The 16,225-nt window shown below is 34.9% G+C and overlaps 1 protein-coding gene across 1 annotated transcript in view; it reads left to right on the top strand.

The window, feature by feature from the left end:
• Positions 1-6,089: 6,089 nt before the first annotated feature.
• The window catches only part of LOC147760239 (uncharacterized), a 29,012-nt gene continuing 18,876 nt past the window's right edge, over positions 6,090-16,225 (top strand). Inside the window, exon 1 of the mRNA XM_086994035.1 lies at positions 6,090-6,207. The gene's annotated coding sequence lies outside the window, so the exon portion shown is untranslated. The remainder of the gene's footprint in view (positions 6,208-16,225) is intronic.

Raw genomic sequence — 16,225 nt, forward strand, 5'->3', positions numbered from 1 at the left:
AGTATCCCAAACTATGGTAAGTCGAGACTGTTTTTTCCTATATAATGGATTTCCTATTATGGTTTAAAAATGTAAAGACTTGAAGCAAGATAAAAATAAAATATTAGGGTTGGTTTAGTTCCTTACTTCCTAGCACTCAGAGGACATACCTCCGCCAAGGTACGCCCATTGCACGAGCTAAGAAACCTTTCCTTTTTTTTTTTTTTTTTTTTTTTGCTCGGTGACGAACAAAAATAAAAAAATCGGTCTCCATTGGCGTCGGAAATAAAGTGACCATAATGTACAGCAGTACACATTTAAAACTGACACCACGTGAAATGGGATCAACAATATATAGAGGAATCAATTGCAAACTGCATCTGCTATCATAATTAATAATAATTCTCACATTAAAAACAAAATAAATAAACTAATAAAACGATAAAAACCACTATTTTGATGTGCATGTACTGCTTGGATTACGGCGTAAATATCAGAAAGCTGCCCAATCCAAAATACATAAAAACTAAAAATAGGGTGCCACAAGGAGCATTCTTGGTATCCCTATTAAAAGAAGATACGAATATCAATGAAAACAATAAAAAGACTGAACTAACAATTTTTAAAGGAATAAGAAGCGAGTTTATAGAATATGGGCACAAAAATTTTATCATAACAGTAAAATCAAAGTATGAAGTTGAAAATTTTTATTTGCTGTTTGGTAATTATAAAGACACTAATAAAGTGCCCAATATGGACTTCGATTGAAACATCAATTTGTCATAACTATGGAAATCCAAATGCATGGTTTTTTTTATTAATTTGCTTTTAAAAAGTTTTTGAATAACGTATATTTTTGACATGTTATTAAATTGTATTTCATCATTATTATTTTTGCATTTTTAAGATACATATCCACTATGCATTCCTTACCCTCAAAAAGGCCCATGCGGAATATATCGTTTTATTTATGTTTTTCTAATTGAAATATTCCAGATGAGACCTACATTGCCAACGTGCAGGCTGCCGTGACCGACGTATGTACCGACCAATCACGTCCGGTTTGTCATGTGACAATCCCTGCCCCTTCCGGCTGCCCCTGCCAAGTGATGATAAACTACATGTGTTGCGATGAATTATATTAAATGGTAAGTGTTTATGGAAATAGAGGTTAACTGTTAGAAACAAAATGGTCAGTTGAACTAATGATTGTAAATTGCAACACTTCTTGAATCTAGTACTTCATAAATGTGCATTTTTACAAAAAAAAAAAAAAAAAAAAAAAAAAAAAAAAAAAAATTCGTATATCTCTTGGAACCTTTGGTCTCCTTTAATGATATATTGCATTTGAAATCCAAGCTGAAGTATTTATCAAATGCATTTTTTTATATTTGCAGAGATACGCCAGGACTTCAAAAATGCTGGACAAAACGGACTTATGCAGACATTTCTCGACTGCATTTAAATATGCAGTTGTATATTATTCCCTCTGATTATTAGTTAGCAGATTGAAAATAACAAAAAAATATAAAATATGGGAAAAAACTGTCGCCAAATTCTTAAAACGCCATTCACTTCTCAAATTAAGTTGAAACTTTGCTGGTATTGAGGGTCATTATGTACTTATTTCAGTTTATGTAATTTAATAATATTCTAGTGGGGTGAAATATTATGATATTTATATGTATTTATTAGTTTTAATATTTAAATATTAATGGGAAACATTCAGTTTGCTAGGAAGGCTTCAGGTCGTTTAGGTATGCCTTAAATCATTTTTTCTTGATTCCCATAATACAATGGGTTGGTTAATTGATTTAATGATAAGTTAACCTGCCAGATTCCAAATGCACTACGTTATGCACCACTTCTGTTATTTAATATTTTAGTTGATTGATCTATCTTATTAAATATTCAGATTACAATAACATATCTTAATGTTCGTATGTACTCATTTGTTGTGATAAAGGAGTGGCTGTCTTGTAAACTAGTCTTTCTACTTTATGCAAATAAAACTGTCGCAAATGCTTCACTTCGGTTGTTTTCCATGCCTTATTGCTAACTGTAAGTTTGGTAAGCACATAATTCCCCGATACCGTTATCAGTTTATAAAGTAACTAATTTTTGTACTACTCTTGGACCGGTGCTTTCATTTGATGGTTTATACCGTTTCTAACCAAACAAATTAGTGTAGAACAGTTTCATTAGATATGTTATTGTAATAGACTTGTTATCAACCATTTTAAAACCTATAGCAACCTCCTTGCGACTGAGGTTGCAAAGAGGTTTCCAAAAGGTTGCAAGTGCAGTGTGACCCAGGCTTAAGCGGATGTTGATTGCTTCAAGAACTTTTCGGTGTAGATCTCGTGTCTCTCTTCCAAGATCTTTACTGTATGTCTTCTATGGTTGTTGATGTTATACAATACCCTGTCTGTTCCTGGTGTTGGCTGAGGGCAGAATTTTTATCATGTTTTTTTTTTGATCGATTTTTGATGTTCAGCGATTATTTCTGTTAAGGAACGTCCTGTCTCTCCAATGTATTTCTCTTCACACACCTGACACTCACACTGGTATACAACTCCATACTGTTCTGCTGGGTCTAATTTGTCCTTACCACTCCTAAGGGAGGGGCAGGCAAGGGGGGGAGCACTGACCAAATAGCACACCAGAGGGGTGACAGTTTGTCACACCTGTCACAACCTCATTCCCTGATGAAATCTGACTGCAAGCAGATGAAATATTGGATGGTAAGTTCAAACTAATATAAATAGCTATAGACAAAAGAATCTTCACAAGTCCAAACAACTTAGGTTATAAACGAGGAAAGATTTATGTAGGCCGCTATGGAATTGAAATGGCAGAGGGGTGTTTCATTCGGACATAACTCATAAAAAAAATGTTGCTTTAGATACAAAAATATGCAGCAAATGACAAAAGGTATAAACTGACTTGTAAACCTAGCATTGACAAAAACTCATCGCTTTAATAAAAGTTCGCAGTCTTTGCCCTCAAAAACACATCAGCATGTCACCTTGTGTGTACTCAACATGAATTAACAATCCCGAAAATTTGAAAATGGCACGTTGGGAATCACAAGCAGATAATCAATTACGCTGTAAATAACAAAACCATGCCCTGAGTGTCAGGACACTATGAAGCTAGTTTGCTCACTATGCATACCTTTTCGTGGGGAGCTTTACAGTGTCCCAGACGAATAGCAGCAATATTGAGTATCCGCCAATCACAGGAACTGATCTGCAATGGATCTTCAGTAACAAGTCCAAAGTCAAACGTAAAGCACATGCACTTTTGCTTTATTTAATTTCATTTACTCTATTTGAGACGTAACTTGACAAATTAATAATATAGTTTTAAAAGAAAAATATATACCAGATGTTTTTTTTTTTTTTTCAACAAATATTTGCTCCTAAAGATATAAACACAATTGACGTGTGCAAAGTTTGACAGCTACACTGTATGCCTAATACCACTAAAATGACTGCGCAATGGCTACAACAAAAATCAGTTTTTAAACCAGAAAGGTGCATGTGTTGCGGCACTGATTATATTCTTAGTTCAAACTTCAATCTCCACGTCAGCCACTCTGCTTATTTGTCTCGTCTGCACTAGATGACGTCAGCTCCAGGCGGGAAAGGCAGCTCCAGGCGGGACAGATCATAGTTTGCAGATTACATGACCGTATCAGCTGCGGACGCCAACGACCCGCTTTACGGATACCACTCTTTACCTACTTCATTTCTCGCGTTTACAAGGGATAAACAAGACGAAGTACGTCAAACATAAATATTAAACCGGCATTTTGTCCCTTGTGTTGTTTGTCAGTGTGACGATTTCAAGATAATGGACGTGTCAGCGCGAATCGCGTTGGTGAACAGACGCAAGTTATGTTTCAATTGTTTAGACGCGGACCCTATTCCCCATGTGCAAAGTGTCCGGTTGTGCTTATTAGCACTCGAGATTACTTCACGTATTTTCCGAAACAACTCATGTTGATCGTGACTAATATTAGTGTTCGGTCAATTGAGGCGGAGGCTTATTTAAATGCGTCAGCGTGCTTTTTTACAGCATCGGTCTCTGTGACTTTGCCCATTGTTACAGTGAGAGTGAATGACGAGATAAAAGCACTCGCGCTTTTAGATAACGGGTCAACGTCTACTTTTATATCACAGCACTTGGCTTCTTCTCTTTGCCTCGATCGATACAAAAGATGACGTGCAGTGTCGGCTAAGTACGCTTGACCGTTCAAGGTCTATTAGGTCGGCTGCTGTTCCAATTGACGTGCCTCCTTGCAGCGACGCTACGAAGACGTACCACTTATCGAATGTGTTACTTGTCCCAACTATATAAGTTCTAGCAAACCAACCTATCCATGTGTCAGCTTCCCCGCATCTACCAGATATAAATATTGTTCTTTATGCCTTATGCATTGCCTCCTAGCAGATAAAGAGTATCGATTGACTACAAAACAAACAAACCTCACATTTAATGGGTCTTTGCCCTAGGTTTCACACCTCTCACCCTTGACAAGTTTAGCTATTCATAAGTGCAGTCATACTATCACCACATCAACAGTATTGTGGTTCAAAAGAGCTTTAGCCACTGACTCACGTACACACGTACTAAACAACAGTGATCAATTGGCACACGTACACTTTCTACAGATAATGTCCATCAATATACTTTAATTGATCGGCTTTTTTATCTTTTATGTCAATCTGTTTAGTTATAATACTCATACCCATACCCGTCATAATCCGTCGTGAGGCTTAATTAAATGAGAGTATTGGATTTTTAATAAAGTTCGCAATAGCTTTTATTTTGTATTTTTTTCATTACTAATACTCTTTTGTCCAATAAATATTTTTTAACCTGACCACATTTATGTGGCTATATAAATGTTCACAGCCACAACGAAGCTGGTTTTACTGAAATGCTAAGAGCCCATATGAGTGAAAACGGTCAATTATTAATGACGAAGGATAATAACATAGAAAGTTACAAAATAGATGGATAATTTTACATCCCCAGTACTATATAACTGCCATAACATAACGTTGATAAAGTGGGTTATTGAGTACAACCAATATTAATTAAAATAATATGCGAAACAACAACAGCCATAGAAGCAAAAAGCTAACACAACTGATACATACAAGGCCACCTTATTTACATAATTGGGGGATTATCATAGATACCCATTCTAAAGAATTATAGTAATATTAATAACAAAGTTTGGTTTAATGAGTGCAACCTACATTAAGAAAATTGACAGCATGAAAGCTGTGTGAAACAACAAAAGCTGGCACAAACCTTAACTAAAGGCTCAGAATAGTGAAAAAAAAAATAATAATAACAATAATAATAAATAAAATTAATAAATAAATACATAAATAAATAAATAAAAAAAATAAATAAAGGTCAGAAAGCAGGTGATAGCCAGATGATGTTGGAGGGTGAACAAATAAAAATGAAATAACAAAGTAATATTACAGTGTAGCAGCTATTACTGCACTAGAGAACGGTGCGGGTAAATATCACTGCAGCTACCTGTAAAATGCTGCATAAAAGGCTCCTTAATGAGGTAGCTCAATAGGAATAGCTACCAAACACATTGATCATAACAAACACATGCCCCAAAGACTATTCCCTATCAATATAATGTTTATGTATATATAATTGTTACTACCACTAGTAAGCATTCCCTACATAAATATAACTATCTTATTTGTTCTTTTTAGAGTCATTTTATAATGTATATTCTAACGGTTTTATTACGTGATTTTATTATGTGAATTATTTTTGCGACTGCATGTATGTACTATATATGTCTTTCATCCTGGTAATAATGAAGAGATGATAATAAATGTTTATAAATATGGAAATAAAGAAATAAAGAAATTAATTAATTAATTTATTAATATAAGCCTGACGACCTTTGAATCTGAAGCCATCATAAATTTCTAGCACACAGCTTTGGCTATACAGCATCGGGAGCAAATAAATTAATCTAGAAGTATCTTTGACAGTGTCACATGATGAATAAGCTGGTTGCCAATCACTTTTATATATATACATATACTTTATCGCTGCTCACTTATTTGCAAGTTGCCGTGGGTCCATTAACCATCCTAGAAGACAGATAGCGTAAAGACAATCTATAGAAGAATACACAGTTATTCAAGTTATCCAAGTAAAGCAAGATTCTTCTTGGTAAGTGTGGATTTTTTTATTTTTCTACATGCAATAGCAAATCGAAGCCTAACTCTGCTCAGTTTTCTGTATCGTTATAGAAAATATAAAGAGAATGGTTTCGGAATTCTTTCATCCTTGAGCGAGTCCATTGAGGGAAACACTTGTCTTAGTGGGCTTACTTTGGTGCTGTCGTTTTAAGTGACAACTGATGAGCACCTTAAAATAGGGGAATAGCTTTGGGCTCGTCCAGCTGCATTCAGTATGTACCCTGTGCTATATTTCTGAACATTTACCTGTGGAACAGAGAAATATGAAGGTAGTTGGAGAAGCTTTTGATGAAAAGAGATATATAGAGCTTCATATGTACATTTTGCTCGAACGAAATGATAATTTGCAAAGTGTGGGTTATATGTGAGTTCGGGTAAATGAATTTGTGAATACAAAATTAAAGTTTTGGACTGGAGGAGAATTAAACCATTATTTCATTTAATGCATTTCCTATAATTTAGTTCAATGTACATTAGTTATATGGAGCGTGCTTGAAGCTAAAACTAAGAACCTGTAGTCTGTGTATGTGTACTGCGTAATTTTGTAATAATAAAAAAAAATTGAGTAAGAAATGTATACATAGTAGCTTCAACGCAAGCATTCATGATGATAATGTATTTTATACACTTACATGTGAAGTTCGGTCAAGAGTTGTGAAACCTAAATCACCCAAACGTTATAAATATATATATGAAATGTAATTCTTATCTATTAATATTCTACGACAAACCTAAAAATCACGTCCTGTGTTGTAAATTAAAGTATAGTGTGAACTGAATAGTGACTGTTATTTTTCTCATTAAAACAACGACTAATGGAAACGCACAACTCCTATATCTATTATGGGTAAATGGTATATTATGCGGGTGCTTTTATTTCGAAAAACGACAGGCAACTCAAAGATCATGACTGACTCTTAGTTACCTTGATCTGCAGTGCAGTACCGGACTCCCTGTGACATCAAGTAGTAGTTTTACTCGAAAATTCTGCCGTGTCCCAGGCACCAAGCATTGTACTTAACAGAATTTGATTTAAAAGGCAGCACGTTTCTTTTTCTTTACCACCGTTAAATAAAATCCGTTCATATTTGCTTTTTACAATGCATTTGGTTTTCTTTACCTGAGCGCCATTATGTGAATATGCCACTAAATTATACAAGGTAAGCTGTCAATTTTTTACTTGACTTTTGTTTCCCGGTTGTCTTGGTTTGTTTTCTTACTAGCGGAATCTTAGAAAGGTTCAGCAGTGCACGTAACTGTAATAAAAGTTGGGTAACATAAAGAGCCGGTACATCAGCCAGGACACACATTAATATAAACCTTTCTATTTGAGTATTATTTCGGCTCTTATGGTAAATGGTGACAATTGCATTTAAGATATGATGGCGAGCTGCAGTAAGCCCCCCCCCCCCACCCCTATACGCGATGTCTGTCATTTGCTATATGTGTGTTGAAAATGGAAACGCAATGGTTTCCGAACATAAGGGAAAATGGCGTTGATGACAGAGCATAGTGGAGTTAATATAAAGCGTATTTTTAATAGGTTTTACAATTAAGAGTGTTTTGGGTACCACCGGACCAATCTTATTTACTTAACAAAATCAGTATAGATGGCAAAGCATATCTTCTTCATTATCACTGTTAAATTAATATCGTTGATATATAATTATTACTATCAATATTTTTTGTAATATTTATTAAATTTAATTTGTGTTTTTTTAAGCTGAACGTCATTGGGTTTAAAGGACGATTTCATCCTGTTTGAGAAATGATAAAAGTATTGTTTAACATTAGATTGCACGCTGCAGTAGTCCCCCCCCCCTTTTTTTTTTTTAGTTCCAGAACTGCAGCCTGGACGCTTAATAAAAAATGACGACAATAGAATTTAGCATTGCAAGCCGCAGCGAGCCCCCCACCCAACCCCACCGCCCTTTGAGCGACGTATATCATTTATTTTGAATGTTGTGAAAATGGATGCACGTTTTTCTGAGAAACTGAAGACAAAACAAGCGTTGATGACAACGATAGGGGTGTTAATGGGACTTTGCATTTATTTTAAGGATTTTAATCACATTAGCTCTGATTAATAGAGATTTTTACTACAGTGAATAGAATGTCTCAAAGGCATATGCCTTACAAGTACAATGGGAAGATGGGTGGTTTTATTCACTTTGACGTTTAAAAAATTATGTCTCTTCAGTTTTAAAAGCATAGTGCTTAGCTTTTCTCGTGCAATAATATAGCATTGTATTTAGTTAAACAGTTAAGTGTTAATTGCTCCTGAGTATATTCTGGACACCACTTGTCCCCTCTTCACATATAAATAAATAAATAAACAAATAAATAAATAAATAAATAAATAAATAAATAAATAAATAAATAAATAAAAACAGTCTGGTTTCCTGCCAAAGAGCTTGTTTACCAGCGTCATAAAGTCCATAAGTCACTAGGTCTCGTTTCACAAAAAATCTAAAAGGGCGCTTACGTTGTTTTTAATTAGCTGCTAGTCGACGAAGCTAAGCCTCCTCGGGAGTTGCCTTAAGTCTGCTAGCACCACTAAAACTCGGTAAAGGAGAACATAATCACATAACTTTGGAAAGTACATCCCGTCAATGTATTGTGCTACAATACCCGCATGAAAACGCAGTAGATACTACAGCGCAGTAGACCACTGCAATCATACTCCAATCATGCCTAAAACCTGCTTCGATTTGGGAGCTAATTAGCATATTTGAAGCGTGCTTCTGTTATGTTGGTAATCTACTGCATAAATGCTCCTCTCTGTACAAACCTATGTACTTTTTGCAGTAGGCTAGCAGTAGGCTAAAATGCATTTATACTGTAAATATGCTCCACACCACTACTGCGTTAATGCTTCTTTGCTAACTTCGATACTACTGCATTTCCGTGCGGGTATCTTGAATGTTACTGAAATATATATATATATATATATATATATATATATATATATATATATATATATATATATATATATATATATATATATACAGGGGGGTATATATATATATATATAACAAACGGAAACATCACGTACTCTTCTATACTATACTGTGACCTGAAAGGTGTCGCCATTTTAACAATTAAGACAACGACTAATGGAAATCCTCAGCTTTAAATTCAATACTAGTTGACGGATTATTTGTGGCTTATGCGGGTATCCATTAGTTCGAAAACAGCGGAGCAGTCCACGCTTATTTTGCCTTAATTGCCTTGACCCGCGTGAGTGGGTTTGCTACCCCCCCCCCCCCCCCCCGAAATGGTATTCTAAGACCACACTTTAGCCTCTCCTTTGATAAGGAATTACTTTGTCAGCCTTTAGGTAAGGGACACTGACATAAAGGAGCTCCTCATTGGTTAAAGTAGGCCTCTGTGACACCATCCTCGTCATAAACGCCTCAGTAATGTTGTATAATTGGGGTCAACTGGTCAACTTCAATCACGCAACAGTGCATATGGACATTATCACTGCATGTGGATGTTTTGATCTAAGCCAATCTATTGATCTAAGTGACAATTTACCAAAAAAAGCAACTAATAAATAAATAAATAATGATAAAATGATAAAGAATAGTAATAAGTAAATAAAGTAGCTGAAGCCGTCTTTCGAGAAACGGAACCTTACAAAGAAATCGTCATCGGTGAAGTGCGGATCGGTAAGCACCTACTTGGCTTATTTTTGGTGTCCTGGATAAGACTTTAGAAATATTTAATATTTTCTTTCTTTGCCAACTCTAAGTCCTGCTGTCGTTTTAAATGACAACTGTGAAGATAGGATAATACCGGTAACTAAAAGCTCGATCAGCGGCAAACACTTTCACTATATTTTGGAACATTTAGAACGAAGAAATAGAAAGGAAGTTACCCCGTACACATATATTGTTACTGTTATGTTGGAAATGGCAGAGTCATCTACCTCTGGCTAGGAGTTCAACTCTCTTGATGTACATGTATATAGGCCCTTGTGTATAATGAACGTAACAGCTGAATTTTCTTTTGAGAACTTTTAATATTCATGGGTCAAAAATATCGCAAATCAATGTCTATATATCTACGATAATTAAACATTCGGGAAATATTTACGAATGTTAGAAATTGTATTTTTTTTTCTTTTTAGTACGAAGGGATAAACATAGCTACATGTGTACAATTTGCTCAATTGAAAGGATAATTTGCAAAGTGTGGTTTACCTGTATATTCAGCTACATGAATTTGAGGATACAAAATAACACTTATGGAATGGGGAAAAATTAAAGGTGCTCATATCGAAAACAACCAATCATTTTATGCAGCGAGATAGAGCATGTTTTGAACAAAATGTAGCATAGTGCAGGACACATTACCCATTTTACCATCTAATCATTTAGTGCATTTCCTCTAAATTAGTTCAATTCATGTAAGTTATGTGTAGTGAGCTTAAACGTAACATCAAAAGCATATAGTTTGTGTATGTGTACTACGTAATTTTATTATGATAAATTAATAATAAACAGATGTAAGAAACGTATGTTGCATCATAGTGTAAATAAGACAAAGGTAGCATGCATGGTAGCTTAAGCGCACAGTCAACCATAGCAACCATCTGCAGGCAACCATGATGATAATGTAGAATGTGCACCTTACACGTGAAATTCGGTCAAGAGTTGCGAAACCAAAATGTCCCTGACGTTACATCCACGCGTTATAAAATATCAGAAATGAATTTATATAATATTCATATTCTATGAGAAACCTAAAAACCAAGTTCTGTGCTTTAGAGTATATTATACTGTGAAATAAAGCGTGACTGTTATTTTTACCATTAAAACAACGACTAATAGAAACACACAACTCTATAATGGTTGTTTGGTATTTTATACGGGTGCTCTTAATTCGAAAAACAGCAGGCAACGCAAAGATCATGATTGACTCTGAGTTACCTTGATCTGCAGTAGCAGGACCGTTAGTCTTCTCTCGGGCTCCCTGAAACATTACGTAGGATTTAAGTAGAACATTTTGACGAGTACCACGCACCAAACATTGACCATCCTCAACTGTTTACGGGAGTTTAAAGTTTGAATCATATAGGGACTAAAACACCCTTATAATAATACAATTGGCGATAAGATTAATGATAACTGAGATTATTGAACTTTGCCTAATTCATTAAGAACATTTTATGTTTATACACTACATTATAATGTAGTCCAGTGTAGTCCAGTAATTCTACAATTATTTCAGTTCTTTCCTTCGTCAAAAACTACAAATACCGGCCATTCAATTGAATTCAATTAACGGAGTTGGTGTCCAATCTCAGTCCACACGTTTTCGCTTTAATTGCAGTCAAGGCTCTCCGGTATAATTCGAAACTAATCAATATCATGTTCTTCATAACTGTTGTTGTCTGGGTTTCATGGTGTGTTTTCTTAGAAGAAGGATTTTAAACAGTCACCAGTGCATGAACCTCAGGTAAAGGCTGCCTAAGGCAACATACCGCTCCAGCACAGGGGCGGGGTACACACTGATAACAATCATTTTAAGGCATGGTTTCAGATTGTTTGGCAAATGGTAACGAGCGCTTTTAATAAGAGTTTGCAATCTGCAGTAAGAAGTGCCTTTAAACAGTGTTTAGACATTTGCTTTTAATGAGTTTAAAACCATGCAGGCCTACCCAACTACCAGACTCGGCACCGAATGATCCAGAATTCACCGGTAAATCGGAACACACTACCAGTTTTCAAGGTGTGTATCAGTACGCATTTCACAGTATCAGACGCGACACCGCTCTTGCCTAGTACGCGATGTGATAGTGACGATTCTCAGCGGGGTTGAAAAGCATTGCATCACCACTTAAAATTTGTTCAGGGTATGCTACTGTGTAATGCGATCTGACAGAAAACACAGTGAAACATTGGATTTGAGGGGGTGCCTCTTATAAATTTTACTAAATGGCATAAAATGTGTATATTTTCATCACTATTTTGTATTTGTTTTAACCCTTAATCATGTTAGACACGGTATCTGGAATAAAAAGCACTATTTCTAACAATTTACGGCTGTGAAGTGATCTTTTGTAACTAAAAGGTCATGGAAATGGGGGTGGGACAACCTTTTTGACCAATGTTGTATGATAATGTATGTTCAGGGTCATTTTTTTGCAGCGTTCCGATATATATTTTTGTGATTCAGTCATGGTTATTTAAACAAGTGATGTAAGATTTTTTTTCATATAGGTATTTAAACTTTAACTCAAGGGGCTTGGTGTCGTGGCAAATACTAGGTTACGTATGTTCCCCAGTAAAAAATATCAAAAAAGATTAAGGCAAAAAAAAAAAATAAATAAATAAAATAAATAAAATTAAATTAAATTTAAAAAAAATGTGATTCCATGATTGTTTGGCATTTCTGGTATAGTAGTTGGATCATGAGGGAAAATAGGTATTGCTTATTTTACTGTGGGTACAGTGCATCTTCCTTTTTTAACATTCAGTGACAAGCAAACTAAAGTCTCTCAAAAGCAATTAACTGCTCTATATGGAAGGTTTTTTTATTCTTTTTCAACATTATACTTGAGGGAGTTGAATCAAAGAACAAAACCAGTGATGATTGCATTTAAAGTGAATAAAAGGTTTCATAGCTGGACGTTTTGTCAGTTGTCAGTTCTTTTTGGGGATAGACGATGAATTTTTTTTTTTTTTCATGCTTCCAACAGAGTGATACTTTGATACATACTTTTTCATGTGGGACCCTAAAATAATTAAACTTAGTTTGCAATCTGTGCATTAAATGTTTTCAAGAGCATGCCTGTGACCTCAATTGCACCTCTATGTTGAATGTGGGTGCTAAGCGCCATTATGTTTTCCCGCATCTTATCTGTAAGGTGCCAATTAGTCCATAAGCTGAGCCTTAACATATTCTTCCTTAAGCAAAACCGATCAAGAGAATTTAACCCATGAAACTGGAAACGGTTTTAAACAACTGCTTCCCATTCTGTTGGTAAAGTTGACCGCATGACGCTTTAAAAAAAAAATGAAGAATAATATATAATTTTTGGAGAAATGGACGCCAATATCAATTGTTTCCTTTTGGGAGGGGGGTGAAAATTGATTATTTTCTGGTGTTGTTTTGGTGACAAAAGATAACACAGAAGATCGCACATTTTTTTCAATGAACTCCAAGATGAAGAGATAAGAGTTTATTCAGCCATTAATATATAAATATAAAAATTCATATAAAACGGAAATTGGACTGTTATTCGGGTTACAAATTAAATGTCATAAAATGACACTGAACCTGCCATTTCTGAACAGAAAAGGGCGGTAGGTCATGTGGATGTGCATTCAGTGGAACCGATCTTAAGTCCGAGTTGTTGGCAATGTCGTACCTAGCGTAAAATTCATTCAGCTTGTGGGGAAGTGCTGTGTCGTCGTCACTCAGTACGTGTGTTGGACTTTTGTATTTAGTGGGTGATGACATGTTTGACCATAGCTGTCTTATGTTATTGGTTTTGTCTGTTTTTGGATATCCCTAGAATAATACCACTACTACTATTACTACTAATAATAAAAAAACAATTGTATTAACGTCTCTTGTTAATAAAATAAAATAAAATAAAACCCACCTTACCAAGGGTTATGAGAGACTAGAACCTGTGGTACTACATTTAAAATCCATATATTTTTTTAAAAGTACAACTTATCAATTAAACACATAAAAAGGACATTATATATAAAACTTTTCAAACACACTTTATTGTTAGCTTTGCTTCTTTTCCACAACACTGTGTGTACTTGTCTTGCTGTATAAAATTGTATTTGGTCGTTTTGCATAATAAATATAAACGTTTCATACCCATTAAAAGCATTCAAATGTCCGTCTATTTGAATGACAAGGTTAAGGTGTTCAGGGTGGTAGAGGATACGTCATGGTCTGGGGCGGTTTCTCATATGAAGAAAAATTGCCACTGTACGTCATTTAAGGGAGGTTCACCGGTCAACGATATGGGGACGAAATTCTGTTGAGGCGCATTCAACCATACATTCTAACAAATCCAGCATTTTGGTGCAGGTCAAAGCGCCCATTCACAAAACACGGGTCATGGAAGACGCGCTGCAACAGCATGGCATCTCCGTTATGGATTGGATGGCATATTCACCAGATGTCAATGTAATAGAACATGCTTGGTTTATGATTGGCAGAGCAGTAAATGAGAGACAACCTCCAGTGAGAAACATTAGAGAACTAAAGCAGGCTGTGATTGAAGAATGGGACCGGCTCCCAATGCAAGATTTACATAATTTGGTTGCAAGTTGCAGGAGACGACGTGAAGCTGTTGTTCAGAACCAGGGAGGACACACCCGATATTGACTCCATAATAGAAGATTAATCATCTGTTATCTACAGTCTTTTTTTATTTAAACCAATTCTTAATTGATTGAATCGTAAATCTTATTTTTTTATGATCCTATGCTTTACTCAATTGATAAAGGCCACCGGCCCATAGCAAATACATCAACTGACTCTAGTGAATACCGTCAACTTGGAGGCGTTGTACGGGGAAATTCTTCCTGGGGCGCTTCCATATTTGGAAGTCACAATTTTTGTACGTCACAGCCATTGGATATATATTTTTCTTTTGGAAACTTTATTTATTGTTCACTTTACATCTTAAAAATAGCAAATAAAATTAAATAAAGCAGAATTAAATCTGTTTTACGGTTCAATTTGGTCTAATAACATTTAACTGCAGATTCTCTGCAGAGCAGTTCTTTTTGATTGACGGAAATTGTACACGGTTGCTGTTCTTTAGAGTCACTGTTGAAGACCGATTCACAGTGACTCTGACACTCAGGGCACATAACGTGGACAAACTAGTAAAATGCTTCTTATCTTTAATTTCGTAAATAATTTTCTCTAAGCAATATTTACACAACCTATCTATTTTTTTGTAAATTTTCATGTCTACTGGTTTCTATTGCAAGTCTATGATTTGAAGCTCTGAATCTTGAAAATGCTATTCTGTGTTTCATAATATTTACATCAAATAAACAATTTAGGTTCTAACAAACTCTTAAACAATGCATAGTTTTAAAAAAAGTTTGGACTATTTTGTATACTTTCAACCCAATTTTGTCTAGCACAGTCCTTCAGGTTTAGTAAAATTGGCTTACAAAGGTATTTATATCACGATATAAACACATGTGCTATCCATGCATAACCAAAACCATACATATAAATTATTTGTTTTACTTTAGTCACCCAGTGAGTCCTTCCATGTTCATGTAGTGTACGCAACATATTATAGCAAGCTCTGCAAAATGTACTGAAACATTTTAGTGCTCAATAAATTATTATTATTATTATTATTATTATTATTATTATTATTATTATTATTATTATTATTATATCAGGATAATCATGGTTTTCTCTTCTTGCTGTGCTAGGGTACTTTTAGCTTTGCTCCAGGACTAGAAAGCAGAGCATACCAGCCCTAAGTACTTATAGTGGCTAACAATTTCTACCTCCTTATTATTTAGGAACCATTTTTCATGTTTATTTAAATAACCACCTCGTCTGAATACGATGATTTTTGTTTTATCTTCGTTGATCATCATGCCATATTTTTTTCAGAATTTTTCTAATTTTACCATAAGCTTTTGCAAGCTACCAACCGTGTCACTTATCTCTACTGCATCATCCGCAAAGAGAAAATGTGAGATGCTAGGTGCATCTTCATTTACCAAAAATGACTTTGCAGCTTTCATCATTTCTTAACATATGAACAAATTCATTAAGAAATAGAGAAAACATAAATGGACTTGACACGCAGCCTTGTTTGGTGCCTATGGTACAATCAAAATAATCAGATATACCATCTTTCATCTGTATACTTGTCTTTAATTGTTTATACATAGATTGGATGACTTTGACTATCTTTGTATTAACCTAGTTTTTCAATAAAACATATATTAATAATGTATGGTCAACGCAAT

The sequence above is a fragment of the Lingula anatina genome, chromosome 8, assembly GCF_051362555.1.
Source record: "Lingula anatina isolate TDL-2025a chromosome 8, LinAna3.0, whole genome shotgun sequence".
In the NCBI taxonomy this organism is placed as follows: Eukaryota; Metazoa; Brachiopoda; class Lingulata; order Lingulida; family Lingulidae; genus Lingula; species Lingula anatina.